Here is a 15,514-nt window from a genome sequence, read left to right as displayed (position 1 = left end):
TTTATTCAGTCACCTTCCTGGGTCTTCTACATCAATGCAAGTCTCCTGTAAATGCACAGAGGATGCTCAGAGGGCTTGGGCCACCTCTTAAATCTTTGCCCCAGTGGGGAAATCCTCCTATCCTGTACATTGTGTCACAATTACTGCTTTTGCTGCTGAGGTTTATCACCAGGTGGCTTTGTATCAGTCCCCCGATTACAGATTTTTGCTTTCCTTTGGGGAGGTGTGACAAAAAACATTTTAAACTCAGAAAATCTGGGACTATTTCTCTCTCTCTGCCAATTTCTTCCTTTATCTATTTCCCTAATTTTTTATGTGTCAGCAGAAAGGCTTAATTAAAAAAAAAAAATTTAGTGACTGCATGGCTGTGACTCTTTCTGTCTTGTCTGACTCTTTGTGCTTTTTGGGAATCAGGGGTGCATTCCCTCCCTTCCTGGGCTGCCCTTGGTCCCAGAGCAGGAGAGCACTGAGGAGGAATGTGGTGGGAGCTTCTCTAGGGAAAAGAGCCAAGATGGCAATTGGTGCCCTGTGTTGGCAGGACGTGATCTCAGCTGGCACAGAGGCAGCTTGTGAGCTGGAAGGAAAGGAGAGTGCCATAATGGGTGGCAACCTCTGAATTATGGCTGCCTTCGGGGTGAGGGAATTTGCTGCCAGTCAGCCTATCTCTGTCTCCATCCTGGATGGAGGTGGTTGTTTTTCTCTTCACACCCAATTTACGTGTAACTTCTGTGGGCTGTAATTTTGCCCTTAGGTGCATTTTACATTATACAACCAAAATTCTCTTAGCAGTCAGTTAGCTGTTTTGCCTACCAATCTTCATAACAATCTTTAATTGTTGCTTTGTTATCTAGCTGTGGTTATAAAATGTATTTTTTTTTCTCCCCTTGACTTTCTTAATGGGAATATTATCTTGCGCATTGCAGACATATTAAACTAGGCATTTACTTGGGAGTTTTGACTTCATTTTATTTTTTTTAACTTTTATTTCCCAAGAAATTTCTATCCTGAATAGTCATTTTATATCTCGTCACCTAACTACAAAGATATTTTAGCAAGCCTCAAACAATTGTGGTATCAAAGATTGCTATTAGTTTTTTCCTACAGGGAATCTTACTTTGTGTTTTAAAGATAATTCTGTTGTAACACATTATTGAATTATGTGTCATTTAATGGGCCATAGTATTAGAAGTAGATTTCTTTTGCTGAGGGCTTGTATTGCAAACAATCCCAACTGTGAGACTGGGAGAACTGCAGAATAAATCACGTGTGTTTGTGGCCAACAAGACCCTGTGGATTTTAGTGCTTGTGCTCTTGAGGACAAATGTCTGGGTTTTATGCTCCTTCTCTTACCATAAAGGCTGATCTAATACAAAGGTATTTTAGGGGTGGGAAGAGAAGATATTTAGTTCTGGCAGTGGAAACTGATGTATTAAAACCCCCAGATTAACTGCCATGGTTTGGGCCTATTTTCAAAGATAACATTTCTAGTAAAATGCATATGGTGTGAAGAAAAGCACCTGAGAAATTAAAGAAATTGGCTGTGGCCCTAAAAAAGGACTAATAAATAATACTCTAAACCATCACTTAATGCCCCACACTAATCAAGTGTGTGTATATATACACACGTGTATAGTTTAAAAGGGGTTATAAACTGTGGAAATCCTGATTAAAGAGCAGGTTTTGTACACATCCCTCTGGAATGACAGCCTCTGGAATGCAGGTTTGACCAAGAAGTAAATGCTGTCAGATGCTTTTTACCAAGCAAATCCCTGGCTGCTGTCCTGGGGCTCCCACTCTCCTACTCTGCATTCATTACTGTGCCTGACATAGGTTCTTACTTCATGTAAAGAATTGATTTTAAGACACGCGGCTTTGGTAAAACAGAAGGTGAGTTATAAAGCAATTTGGTTTTAAAACTTTTTTTTTTATTCTGGCTCCGTTTGCCCTCTTTATGGGGCCCCTGATGACAGCCATGCCTAATGTGTGCTGCTAGCATTGCAAGCTGGGGAAGAGAGGTAAAATATTGTGCATTTTTGTGGTTGTGTCACTGGCTGGCCATGATGGGGAAGTTTTGGTGGTCACTTGCTAAGGGATCATCTCTGCATTTTGAGAAGTGCTATTGCGTGGGACTGTCCATGTGGGTGGAGGTAAGGAAAAGGGTTGAGGAAGTTTAAATATGCTGAAATGAGAGCTCTGACAGGGGGGTTTGGGTTGGATAAAAGTGTTGGTGTAGAGGAATGGAGAGTTCCAGGTCACTGAAGGCTATGGACTCATGCAGGGGCAAGGTTTAATCCTAAAACTGCTTTCAAGCTCTGTAGGAGGTTGGGCAGACCCATTTCTCACCAGCAGAGGCCAAAAACAGGGATAGGGAGAAAGGGAATAGTCACATTGCCTAATTAATGAGCATGAACAGGAGTTTAGGTATTTCTAAACTAAAATATTTCAGATTTTGCCAGTTTGAGTCTGTGCTGCCTTCAGAAGAGGGGGATTAACTTCCATGTTCCTCTGAGTGTGTGCCCTGGCACGTATGTTTTTTTTTTTTTGTTTACAGCTGCAAATGAAAAGCCATTATAATTTTTGTATGTATTCTTTGTATCAAGAGAATTCTTCCAGGGAACTTTCAGATGTCAGTGATGTCAAAACACGCTACTCTTGCTGTAAATTTACCAGCCTGGGCACAGCCTTACACAGGTACAACCAAAACGGGTCACATTGCATTTGCTTGAATCCAAGAGTCCACATCTAGCCATCAGCACCCATCTGTGCACCAACGGTATTTGCAGCATGCTTGGGACAAATATGTGAGTTTGGACATCTTTCCTGAAGAGACTGGGCTTGGGAAATTTTTTTGGGGGGACACAGTGTTGCCTGGTTTACCCCGTTTATGTCTGTGGTTTGGAAGTCAGCTGGATTCCTAAAACGATGCAACAGCAAAGTGGATTGTGCGTCATGGAGTCATCCTATTTCTAGGAACACTCAAAGAAATTCCTTTGAAATAAAACTCATGCAAGCTTCAAAGGAAAAGCGTTCAAACAAAAGATCTTGGCACTTACAGGGAATTCGGGCGGGGTATTTTTTCACTTCTCAAAACTCCGAGGACACATAAATGGAAAGTATTGCCACTGCCAGGAAACACCCTGCACAGTGGATCCTGGGATGCTTGAGGTACAATTGTTCCTGCAAAAACTTGTCAGCTGGTGCAGTGCTCCCTGCTATGCAGACACCATCACGGGCAGTATTTCAATAGCCAGTGCTTTTGTCACTCAAGCTGAACATCAGAGCTGATGCTGTTCAATTATAGATGTATTCTGGCAACCTTGAGGCAGTGGGCTCTTACCATAGTAAGAGAGGTAATTGCTTTTACTTTTAAAGCATGACCAGACCATAAATCAAGAATCACTGACATCTCATGAAAGGAGGTGAGTTTTAAATCCCTTTAATAGCATAAATGGGTTTTAAGCATGTTGTATAGGTCATTGTAACCTAAGCTAATGAATCTGACTTTAACAACCTGTATGAAAGTAATTACACTGATATAAACAGTCTGCACAGGTTTAATGCTTGGAATATGTAGGTTAAACAATCCAAGTTATGTCCCTGGTCATCTTGTTGCCTTTAGCTGTGGAAAGAGAACTGAACAACCTGGAAACTAAATCCATGAGGTAAGAATTTGGATCTTGCCGTCTGCCATGAGTGAGAAAAGCAAGAACAGCTCAGTGGTCAAAAGATGGCTCTCAAATCCTAATGGGGCCAGCTTGGCCTCTGCTACTAGTCTGATAAATCAGCAGAGCTCTGGGAGGTGCAGAGTGTGTTGCTCTTTCTACAGAGCCTTTCAGAAGCAACCACTTGATTACACTTTACTTCTATGAGTTTTGTATTCTGGACATGTTTCCTCTATTTGGGACTTTCCTTTATGGTATCAAAGGACATGTTTCAAATTTCAAAACAAGAGCCGAAAGATGAAGCAAAGATCAAGGGGTGTGAGAATGAAAGATCTAAAGAAAACAAAATGACATGAGGATGATGCTCAGGAAATGGGTTTGGGCAGGTTCAGCTCTGTTGACATATCCCACTCTGGGTCATGTTAATCTACCTACTGCCTTCCACACCTCCTCCACCACCTCCCTCAACACCTGACTTTAAAAGATGTTATTTAAGAGACTGTGAACTGACAATTACATTGAAGCCTTACTTGTGTTACTTGGTCTTGTAGCATCCCATCCCATGAAACCCAGAGGGGGAATGTGTGACCTGTTCCAATGTGGGGTGTTGTTCTGAGGATGGGGGTGGATGCTCCAAGCTTGACCTACTTTCAGTGGCTTTGGGTGGTAATGGGAGACACAGATCTCATATTTCCACACCCCTGTGACTGGGGAGATGCTGGCGGTGAGGCAGTGCACATCAGTGCTCCCACACTAAGCCCACCCAGGTCTGGCAGTGCTGACTTCTTTGCACTTTTTCTTTGGGGGAAAGAATTACACGGTGTACTTGGTTCCATAACCTAAAAAAGAAAATATTGGCCTTTGGCCATAGTGATTTACATATCAGCAATCTGTGAGAGTAGGCATTGTTGTCTGTCTGGGTGTCCTGTGGGCATGCACTGTCAGCAGCAAGCACCGACACCGCTCCCCCGGCGTGTGTGGAAATCTCTGATGTGTGGATGACACAGCGAACCAAGCACACAAGATGAAGATGATGTGCATCTGAGAATGGCCCGAGGGTGATTCATTCTCCTGCTGTTTGGGTTGGAAGGGACCTTAAAGCTCACCTAGTTCCACATTGCTGCCACGGGCAGGGACACCTTCCACTAGACCAGATTGCTCGGAGCCCAATCCAACCTGGCCCTGAATGCTTCCAAGGGTGGGGCATCCACAACTTCTCTGGAAAACCTGTTCCATTCCCTGCCTGAAGGACAAAATGCTAAAGGATTAATTTAATTAAAAAGATGAGCAGGGGAAAGAAGAGCAAACAGTCCTTATGTTTTAATGTATATACGCTGATGTAATCCTGTTGCATGCCTAGCATAGATGAATTAAGAGAATAATGGGCTTTAAAACCAGCATTTTGGAAAATGTTTTATCAAGTAGAAATGTGTTAAAAGTTCATGTTGGGAGCTGGTTGTTTCATATTGGGATTTGAATTGCATGTTCATGCAATAATATACTGGGGTTTATATCTCCTTACCCCAAATGTTGCGACTATGGTTGGAAATATGTTGCTTTAGATGTTAGAGTGGGAAGCACTGCTTTTAAAGGTTGAAAAACCCCAAAGAACCAACCTACCAACCCACGAATACATCCCCAGAAACGGCTCCACTCACCAGCAGTGCCCCAAAAACATGACTTTGGGCCGTGCCATTTTCGTTTTTCAAGTGTTCTTAAGGACAGGAAAAGGCTGATAGTAATATCAAAAAAGGATTGATGTTAAAAACAAGAAGATAAATGATTCTGCTCAGCCTACTGGCTTAACATATGGTGTGGAGAAGCAAATGGGACGTGGTGACAGGCCCACGTGCACCGTAATGGATGGTTGTGTTCCAGAGCAGTGGCACAGCTGCCCAGCCCCTGTGGTGTCAGTTGAATTTGAGCATCAGAGAGGAAAGGGTGCCTAAGCATGAACGAGGGCAACGTGATGGATGTGCCACATACCAGGCAGAGCTTAAAGCTAAAATCTCTCAGGCTGGCTTTGTGCAGTGGAGACACAGGGAACGCCTTACCTGGTTGTGTCCTTGCCAGCACCGAGGAGCTGCAGTGGGGAGTCCTGAATGGAGGGGCAGGGGCTGAATGAAGTGGATTTTTTGGTTTTGTTTGTTTCATTAATTAGCTTAAAGCCCCTCGAAAGTATTGCTAAGCATCAGAGATTTCCTCTGGGAGGAGGGAAGGAATTATGGACTTTGAACCTAAAGTTGCCTGAGATTTTTAACTGTATTATGTGACATTTTCACCCTACTGTCTGTCTTTTAGGAATTAATGGCTGAAGACATGAATCTTTGTGACTGTGAGGAAAAGCTTATGGGGATCTTTCCTGACTGTGTGATCTGAGAGACACCTCTTGAGACCTTTTGTGTATTTTACTCCAAAAAATACCCAGTGCTACCCAGAAAATAGTCAGTCCCAACCATTTTGAGAGAATTGGTTTAGAAGTGCCAAATGCCTCTGGAACAGTTGATCTTCCCCACGAAGTTTGCACAGTCTCGTGGTATCCGCTGAATGTAGGCACTGCTTTTGTTTTTCTCTTCTTACTCCATAGTGCTTGCTCAGCTCAGAGGACACTGTTCTGGCAGTGAGTGTATCTGGGTAAGGAGGGAAAATGGGGCTGATGAAAGAGGGTTTGCCTGTGGTTGCCCATCTAAGGTCTGATTGTCTCATACTCCTGAGGTCACAGATATCACCATGGAAACCGGTTCCCCAGAGCTGCTGCTTGGTCTTGATTTTGGCTGGTCTTGAAAAATCCTCGCTCCTTTGCAGCTGTACATCTGGGGGAAGCAGGATTGCCATGGCTAATGTGAAGGGACAAAAGCCACTGTGAGGCTGATCCTGGCTCCACCACAGCCTGTCAGGGTCCTACCTGCATGTGTGATATACCTACACAGGCCTTTTTCTTCCCTGAGTGACATTAATACTGTTTGCTCAAGCAGGACAACACTGGAATGTCAGAGCTGTGTTAGAGCTGCCTCCATCTGACAGCTCCCGAGTGTATTTATTGCTAGGAATGGAGTCACTGGGAATGGAGATAAATGTTGGCTTTCCTCTGGGGAATGGGCAGTTGGATTATGTCCATCAGTATCACTAGGACATGTACAGCTCAGCAGGAATGCTGCCAGAGCACCAGTAATGCCTGCAGGGTCCCTGAGCACCTGCACCAGGATGGCCAGGGCAGCATCCAGTGCACTCTGCTCTTGCAGGAGCCTCTGGAGATAAAACAAATGCTTCCACAGAGAAACAGAAGCTCCTCAGGATTGGTTTCCTTAACCTTTTGAAGCCCTGTTGTAGATTGGGTTGTTTCTGGTTCTTAATGGATGTTTCTACATCTAACAAATTCCTGGTGCCGTAATTAGTCTTTCAATAGTGAAGCATTTAAACGTCTTAATTTTTACACTAATGAACTGGGATTCCCCACAGGTTGTCACACAAGCTGTTTCAGAAATTCTCTGTGCCAAATACTGCTGGTATCTTTTGGGAAGCAGTAGTGACAGTTGCTTCTCCTGTGACCCCTCCATGCCACTGAGCTGGTTGCTCTCTGCCTTTGTCCAGGGTGACTTTGACAACCCAATTCCCTTTAGGCAGCAGAGCTGGTCACTGATTTTTTCCAATGAACAGCTTTCTACCAACTTCCAACCTAAACCAGCTCCTTTCTCCCTGACCTGGTTCATTCAGCAGCTGCAGTGTGACTTGGGACCAGCAATAAAAGTGGAAAGTAGGTATTGCTGGGGCACAACCCATCTCTTGTGTGCACTGTGTGGAGGAATGCTGCTGACACCTCTGTGCCAGTACTCACAGGGGCCTGGGGGCAGGATTCATTGGTAAAATCCCCCTTCCCCTAAAATCCAGAGAGCAGAACATGCTGCTGCCTGCTCAGCTGCAACCACTCGGAAAACTGTTCAGGCAGCAATCAGAATCTGCATCTCTCTGCCAGCATATTAACGAGAGATTTACCACCCTTTGCTAAATATTTACAGCATATTTACACCTGAATTTTAGCAACAAATCCTCTCACACGCAGAGATGCTTTGGGCTGTGAGGAAAGAGGCAAAATACTGAAAAAATAATAATCCCAAGAATCCCTAAAATTCACGCCAGTTTTACCCAGCAAAAACATCTCTTCTGCAATTGAGCTATGGTCTCTTTAACTCCAATAATGTAATTGTCATAAGATTTAACAGGAAGACAAGCAGATGGTTTAGCTGCTTTTCTGTGGTAGATGAAGAGGAAAATCAGGCTGCAGTGGAACGGAGGTAACACCTGGAAAATTTGAAGAAAAGCAGGGATTTCCATGGCTGAGCTGCATTTGGGGAGACTGCTGTTTTGAGGATGTCACACGTTTTGATGTGTGCTGCCAAGAGGGACCGGTGAAATGGATTCTCTGAATGCTAGAGCTGAAAATGATAAGGAGCAAGGCACTGTGTCCTGGTATATTGTGAGATGTGAGCTAATGAGGCATCCCGAGCACCAGGCTCAGGAAATTCAGAGTCAGCTGCAGGACATCTCCCATCAAACCTGATGCTGCCTTTCCAAGGTGTCAGGAGATGGCCTCGGCCCCATGAGCACAACCCAGATAGGCAGGGGAACACCAAAGGCTTAACCTGGTAATACTGAACTGTACCCAGCCCCAGAGCAGACTGGTTCTTACTGGTGCAATAATCTTGCAGCTCTAGAAAGCAGAGGAAGGACTCTGGACTTGGCAGCTTCGAGGTAATCTTTTAGAAATATTTTATTTGCTTTTATAAAAACATTGTTACCCTCACTTGCATTTTTGGGACTGGTCATGTGGCCAGTTACTGATATTATGGTGTTAGACCTGCAACATGTAACTTTCACTGTCTAGTTGGGTCTATAGGAACCTGTTTGTAATGAGCAAGTCTGGGCTACTTTTTCTTATTAAAAAAAATGATGTTTGTGTACTTCATGAATATAAATCTGGTGATAAAAACAGTGGGAACCAATCTGAATGTACTAAGGAGGTGGATTGCAATGAGGAGCACAGTACATACTGTCCCAACTTAGAGACTTAATTACTTTGAACAGAAATTAACCGCAAATTTTCTTTCTGGGCTAAGGAGAGAAGTGCCAACCATTCAACCTCCTTGCAGACACAGCGTCCCCTCCTTTAACTCAACACACCAAACTGAGGCAACTGATATTCTCATTCTGAGTAAATGCTTACTGCCAGGAATATGTAGAGTGGGATTCACGGGACGTTCTCATTAAAATCTAGATCATTGTAAACAACAAAAACTAAGGGAGAAAAAAAAAAACCACAAAACAAACCCAGGGCTTGAATTTACAAAGGAAATCATATTTCATGCATAATTGAGAAGAATTGTGAAATATTCCCAGGCATGGGAAGCACTGCAGTTTGATGAGGGTGCAGCTGGCTGTCCAGAGCCCTGCCAGGGCTCCCTGCTTGTTTATTCTAAACAAAAAGCTTTTAAGGCAGGAGCAAAGCCCCAACACCAGAAGTCTCTTTTCTTGTGGTCATCCATGTTCACCTGGGAAACATGAAATGTTTGAAACCTGTCAACCCCTCACCAGGACTTAAGTCTTTGTTCATCGTGTCTGAACAGGTAACATAGGTAGGAATTAACCAAAACCAAACCAAAGCATGGAGAAATGAGAAAAATTGCCTCAGCTTACTGACACAAAGGGAGAGAGAGCTCTCTCCTCCTTCTCACCTAATCCTTTCCTGACAGCAGGCTCTTGATTTCTTTCTATATGCCCATGATACCCCTCAGGCTGTATCTGGGTAGAGGTCCCCATCAGACAGTATTAATTAAAGTGCAGCTCTCCCTCCAGAGCCCTTACACCCCTCTCTTGGGCCCATATAGGCAGATTCAATTTTTTACCTTGAAACTTCCTTTGTTACTTCTTTATCTATTTGACTGCCTGGCTGTGCTTCTTAATTACATGACTGACTTATATACTTTCAAATCTTACCCAGAAATGAAATTTTATCAATTCTGCAGAGATTCGGAGAAATACGAATGACAGTCTTAATATTCTACGATTTCACAGCAGCTGCCACCAAGGGGTTGTAAGATGCAGAAGGGCTTGTAAGAAGGGCAAGTAGTGCTGCACTTAAACAGGAGATGCTATGGTTGTGTCACAATCTGCCACCTGTCATGAAAATACAGCTGAAAAGGCGGAAGGGGTGGAATTTACAGCATGATTGCAGCTTTGCAGTGCCTGGTGTCCCCTTGTCCTGCAGAAATACCCCTTGGCTTCAAGGAGGTAAAGCTGAGGTTGGCCAGCAGTGCTGGATGTCTGTGAGGATGGGTGTTGGCCACCTGTGGGTTAACAAACCCTATGGGATCTTCCTGAAGTTACTCCCCAGTGGCAGTGGGAGAGGCTCAGCCTTTCTGTGTCTGGCTGTACATGATCCTGCCATCAGATGGGCACGGTGTGAAGGGAAGGGAGAGCTGAAGAGAGTACCAGGATAATCCTGTCAGAGTTATTCCTGCAAAGCCAGCCCAGCCACTGTTTTGAGGAAGTGTCTTGGACTTCAGAGCAAAGTAATCTTTGCTTTGTCTCATGCAGAGACCTTCAGCTGGATCAGGGGTGTAAATTCTGGGTATCAACAGACACTTCTGAAACACATCCTTAGAAAAACCAGAAACAGGAATGCTTCTAGAAGTCCTGGCAGAGCCAAGTTATGTTTCCTATACTGGATGTGAGATTCAGAAAAGTGAATATCAGCTCTGGCATTTCCCTCACAAGGTGCTGGGAGTGGGGTTTGTTTTCTTTCTGGGACTTCCTGGGCAGCTGAAGGGGTGACCTGACCACGCTACACACATTTGCACTGGGGCACACATGGGCCCTTTGTACCTGATCTTCTAAAGTGGTCCTCTAATTAAATTTAAGATCCAATTAATTTAAAGGTCTGTGCATGCCAAAGTTTTGATATATGTTACAGTGAGAGCCTGCAATGCAGCACTTCAGCATGGCAAATGCCCTCCATGAGCTCCTGCCCATGAGTCCTGTGGGTGCTGATCTGCATCATCAGTGAAGTGGCTGCTGCTAAAATTTGGTCTGTACAAGATGTACCCGAGCTCACACAATACCCCTCTCATGTAGAGCTGGAACTGGGTGTCTCTCTCCAAAGTCCTGTGCTAATGTCTCTACCACCAGGCTGTTCGCACCTCCAGCACAGCAATAATGCTGTTGTTTTAGCAGTCAGACTCACCTGCCTTTTCCAGCATGGAGCCAAAAGGAAGATGGGTAATGCAGTCAATTTAAATGGACTGGTTCACTTAGAAAATCCTCTGCTAACTCCTGCTGTTTTCCAAGCTGCTGAAAAATTTAAAAAGACAATAATGTGTGCCTCTGTAGACAAGTAAAATAGCACAATTAATTGCATTTTAATTTTTTTAAAAACTATTTTGTCTCACAAAACAGTGAGAAGGTTGAAAACTAGAGGAAGGATGTGAAAGAGAATAATTAAGAGTAATGAGAGGTAGGATTTGCATCGGAACAGGTTTGCTGTGGGATGTCAGTTTTACAGTAGGATATATCAGACATCTGCATGTAGGAACATTTACTTTCTGCTTGTCTGAGATCAGCCCAAGCCTGTGTGGTCCCCCTTGAGCCTTCACCTGCAGGTACAGCACTGTGGCACAGTACATGTGTTTTGTACAAGCCAGCTCCAGCTGGGATGTGCAGGGAAAAGGAAAATATTGTTTTACCTGGCGATGGTTTCCCCAGCAAATCTGTCTCGATGTAACTGGAAATCTGATGATGCACTTCAATTATTCAGCTAATTGGGAGATGAGTTAATTTTTGTGTCAAGCTGTGCAAATGAGTCAATGAGCTTAGAATCCTTCCAGCCCAATAAGGCTGTTTGACATGCCTTTGATAGCTTTTTCCTTCTCGTTCTTTCCTGTAGACTAAAAGGGAGGTTAACATTATTTATTCTTTCCAGAAAGAAAAAACAATATCAAGTGTTTTGAAAGCTGTGACCTGAAGGCCTTCTTTGTGCTGTGTAGTCAAGGGCAAGGCTTGTATTCAGAATTGCAGAGAGACAGACAACAACGTGGATCAACATAATAAAAGTTATTCAGCTGAAAGGGAAAAAAACCCCTAAACCAAAAACCTGGAGACCAAACATTTGCTGGTAAATGCAGTGAAACAGATATAAAGAGGTGGTTGTGTTCAGAGTTTTAAAGGTCAAATTACCTTCCCAGCAAAAGGGCCACTAAGTGAGGTTTCCATCCCACCACCAGCTGCTTTCTGCTGAAGTCAGTGGCTTTTCTGTGAAATAATGGGGCAATTATGCCTTGTTGACCTCGGGAGTCGTTGTAGGAAACAAGAAGAGAAGCACGACTTGGTCAGGGCATACTGGTACGGCAGCAGAGCATCACCCAGCAGCAGGAGCTCCAGGCTGTCTCTGGGACAAGAAACTTGAGTTTTAGTGTAATTTTTTTCCTTGCAAATAATGCCTTCAGCTGCTCTGACTCTGCCTGTTGAAACATGCTCAGTCCCACACAATGGCTTTGACCCGTGCAAAATGAGCAAGCAGGTCCTCAGGCTGAGCTGGGCTGGTGGAGGCAGTTGTTATCCCTGTGCTGTGGAGCCAGGAGCTGCCAAATCTCCCTTTGCCAGCCTCGAAGGGCAGCCCAATGCAGGAGAGCTGCAGGAGCACAGATGGGCTGAGCTGCAGAAGGTAACAGAGCACTTCCCCAAATTTTCCCTCCAGTGCCTGAGCTTCTGAGGCTAATGAAGCTTTGAGGGATAATGCGAATTGCTGCATAAATTGATATCCTTTGCTAATTGCATCAGCATTTTGCTTTGATGAAAGCATAGTATAAGGTGCCAAGAAACTAATAACATACAACATCAATAGCTATTTTACAAAAAACAAACGTTCATGATTGATTGAACGTCTGATGATTCACGGAGCCGTGAGTCAGGTCACCAGGAAATGTTTTTAAAGGTTCGGTGGAAGAGTATTTCAACACGGTGAAGGATCATCTCTTAAAAAAAATCAAACCCCAAACACTGTCAGAACATCATTCAGGCTACTGAGATGGAGGTCACCTTGTTGTGCTCATTGAGATGAGACTTATCACCACTCACAAGTTGCTTCAATCCTCTCTCTCTTTTCCCCCTCCTTCACCATCACCATCATCTTGTCCCAGTTGCAGAAAATCAGGTGGCCAGAAACACTGTTGAAGGTCTTCAGAGCCAAATTGCTCTCAGGACAGGGCTGCTGTGAATGCCTGACAAGCATTTTCATGGCCAAATTGGATTGAGGCAGATTGTCTCTTTTTAGCTTGGGCTCTGACAGAAGGAAAAGCCCTGGTATTCCTGCATGGTGCTGCCAAGCACCTCTGTGTCAGATGGTTGGTAGCAAACAAATTGTTATTACCTGGCAGTTGGTTGGATACAGAAACTCACTCACTCAAGTTTTCTAAGGACATAAAAAAGCTTGGAGAAGTGATGCCATTCCCAGAGAGCCAGGGGCTGCATCCTGCACAGCCACGACCTCCCTTGCTGCTGGCTGCCCGCTTGTTACCCCTATTCTGGACACTTCTAGCTTGACCTTGCTGCAACCTCCTGTTACTGCTGCGGTGTTGACAAATGCATTTCATATCTGCAGCTTCTGTGCTCCAGTGAGATCCCTCACCATCACTGCTACACAAAGCAGAGATGTTTGCAGGGTCACGCAGTGTTACAGCGGAGAGATGAAAGCCAAGAGCTGATTTTGCTTTCCCACTGAGGGGAAATGCAATAAGGATTCAACAGTGCTGTTTTCTTAGGCATAATTTGTTGTGGAAACTGTTGGTGATGGCTGTGAGGAAGGGGTTGACTGTCCACCACGGGTGTTCACCCAGCCAGCAGTGCAGGGACAAAACAAACACCCCAACAGATGCTGCAAACATGTAACTCATAAACCACGGCCAGAAGTGGTGGCAGTGAAGTGTGAGACAGTTTGAATGAGCAGATAGTAGGAATGAGCCCAAAGGTGCAGAGCCATAGGACAGGGGTTTGGGGATGTGCAAGCAACCACCTTCTCGTGGCAGCCAAGGGTTAAACACGTGTCAGTGCTCCAGAAAAATACACCCAAGTTGCATAAAAGCATTCCTCATGTTTGAATGAATAGAGAACTGAAGAATTCCATTGAAACCACCTAAGGAACCACAGAGTGACATCCACCAGGTTTCCTCACCCTTCAGCTCCACTGGTTCACCTGCATGACTTTTGTTCCCATGTATTGCCTTTTTCATTGGTATGTTACTGGAAAGCCTTATTGAAAGATATATAAATGTCTACAGGAAAACACATTGCTAAAGAGATTTCTGAGAGCAAAATATTTCAAGCCTATCTAATTTATTTCGAAGATGGAGCTGCAGTATGCATTGATCTGCCTTGATCCTCACAGGACTTTTGTGACATTCCTTTAAACCAGTAGAGGAAATACAGGCTAAAAATTTTTACACTGAAGTGGATGTATTGAAACAGAAAGATTATTTTACAAAGAGCAGCAAGAAAAGGTTCAATTACTGCAGTGATTTAGAGGCAAAGATGTGTTGAGTCTTTTTGTGCATCACGAGGGAGGGGGTGCACTGAGGGGGAGAAAGAACTCCGGAGGAAAAATGACAAAAATAATTCAGACTTTCTAAAATAAATCCCATATCAGAAACTGTGGCTAAAACAGGGTTTGTTTAGTCCATGAGGGAGACAGCTGAGGAAGGGCAGCAAACTTTTTGGCTGAGGTGACTGGAGGTGAATGATGGGGAGCAGGAGGGAGCTGGCATGGCAGAACTGGGGCTGGATGGGTGGGAGGTGCAGGGGTGAGGCAGGTCACTGCCTCTTCCTGCCAAAACTGAGATTTGATGTTGCAATGTGCAGGATTTCTTTAATTCTTCTCCTACACAGTGCCTGTGTGTTCTATTTGAGTCTGCCCCAGTGCAGGGGCTGGGAGCCCATCTGCTCTTGCCATCCCATATCCTTCATCCCTACAGCTCTCGTGACCTCAGCTCTTAATCCCTGAAAACTATCCAGGGAAAACTTATGGATGTTTTGTCCTGGTGCTCAAGCTGTGAATTGTACTGGAAGAAGTCAGTTCTCACTTGCATAAAGGATAGGTTGATTAAACTAAGTGTATTTGAAGTTTCTGTGGTCCTGGGCAGTAGTGTCTAAATCACACTGAGAAGTGCCATTAAGTCCTGCCAAAAGGAAGAATTTGCCCTTGTTTAACCTGACTGCACTTTTCACATTAATTTAGCTAAATGAATGCAAGTTGCAGTGTATTGAGAGAGTGGCTTATTTTAATTAATCATCTTAAACCAGTTCCAGGTCAAATGCAATAACTAGGAAAAAGTAATGAAAACTGATATAAATGCATCTGTATAGGAATTTCCCTGATTAAGTGAATGGGGTTTAAGTCATGCTTTTATTTAAAATGATGCAATTTTCACATGCAAAGGTCTGGATCATTTAAGCAATCTTAAAAATTTAGCTCTAAAACCTTACAAATTATTAAATAATCAGAGAAGCCAGCAGTAGAAGCATATGAGAGAGATCCAGGATGGTATTTTCATTGTTCAGTTGGTTCAGTCATTGGTTTTCCCTGTCCCTGTCGGCCCTGCAAGCTGGGGCACTGTGGAGCTGCACGAGATAGGTGTGAAGGAGCTGAAATTTGGTCTTCAGTTTCTCTTTTCCTCCACATTTCTGAAACATAATGGATTTCTCTTGCTTTTCAAACAGCATGATGAAAGCAATGTCATTGCATGCCCTTGATGGTCTGGATTTAGTCCAGCTGGGAGGGATGAGACTGATTGAAGTATGGAACACTGATA

Source organism: Corapipo altera, unplaced genomic scaffold (assembly GCF_003945725.1).
Source record: "Corapipo altera isolate COAL_440 unplaced genomic scaffold, ASM394572v1 62, whole genome shotgun sequence".
NCBI classification, from domain to species: Eukaryota; Metazoa; Chordata; class Aves; order Passeriformes; family Pipridae; genus Corapipo; species Corapipo altera.
The sequence above is the reverse complement of the archived record's forward strand: the minus strand, read 5'-3'. Positions refer to the sequence as shown.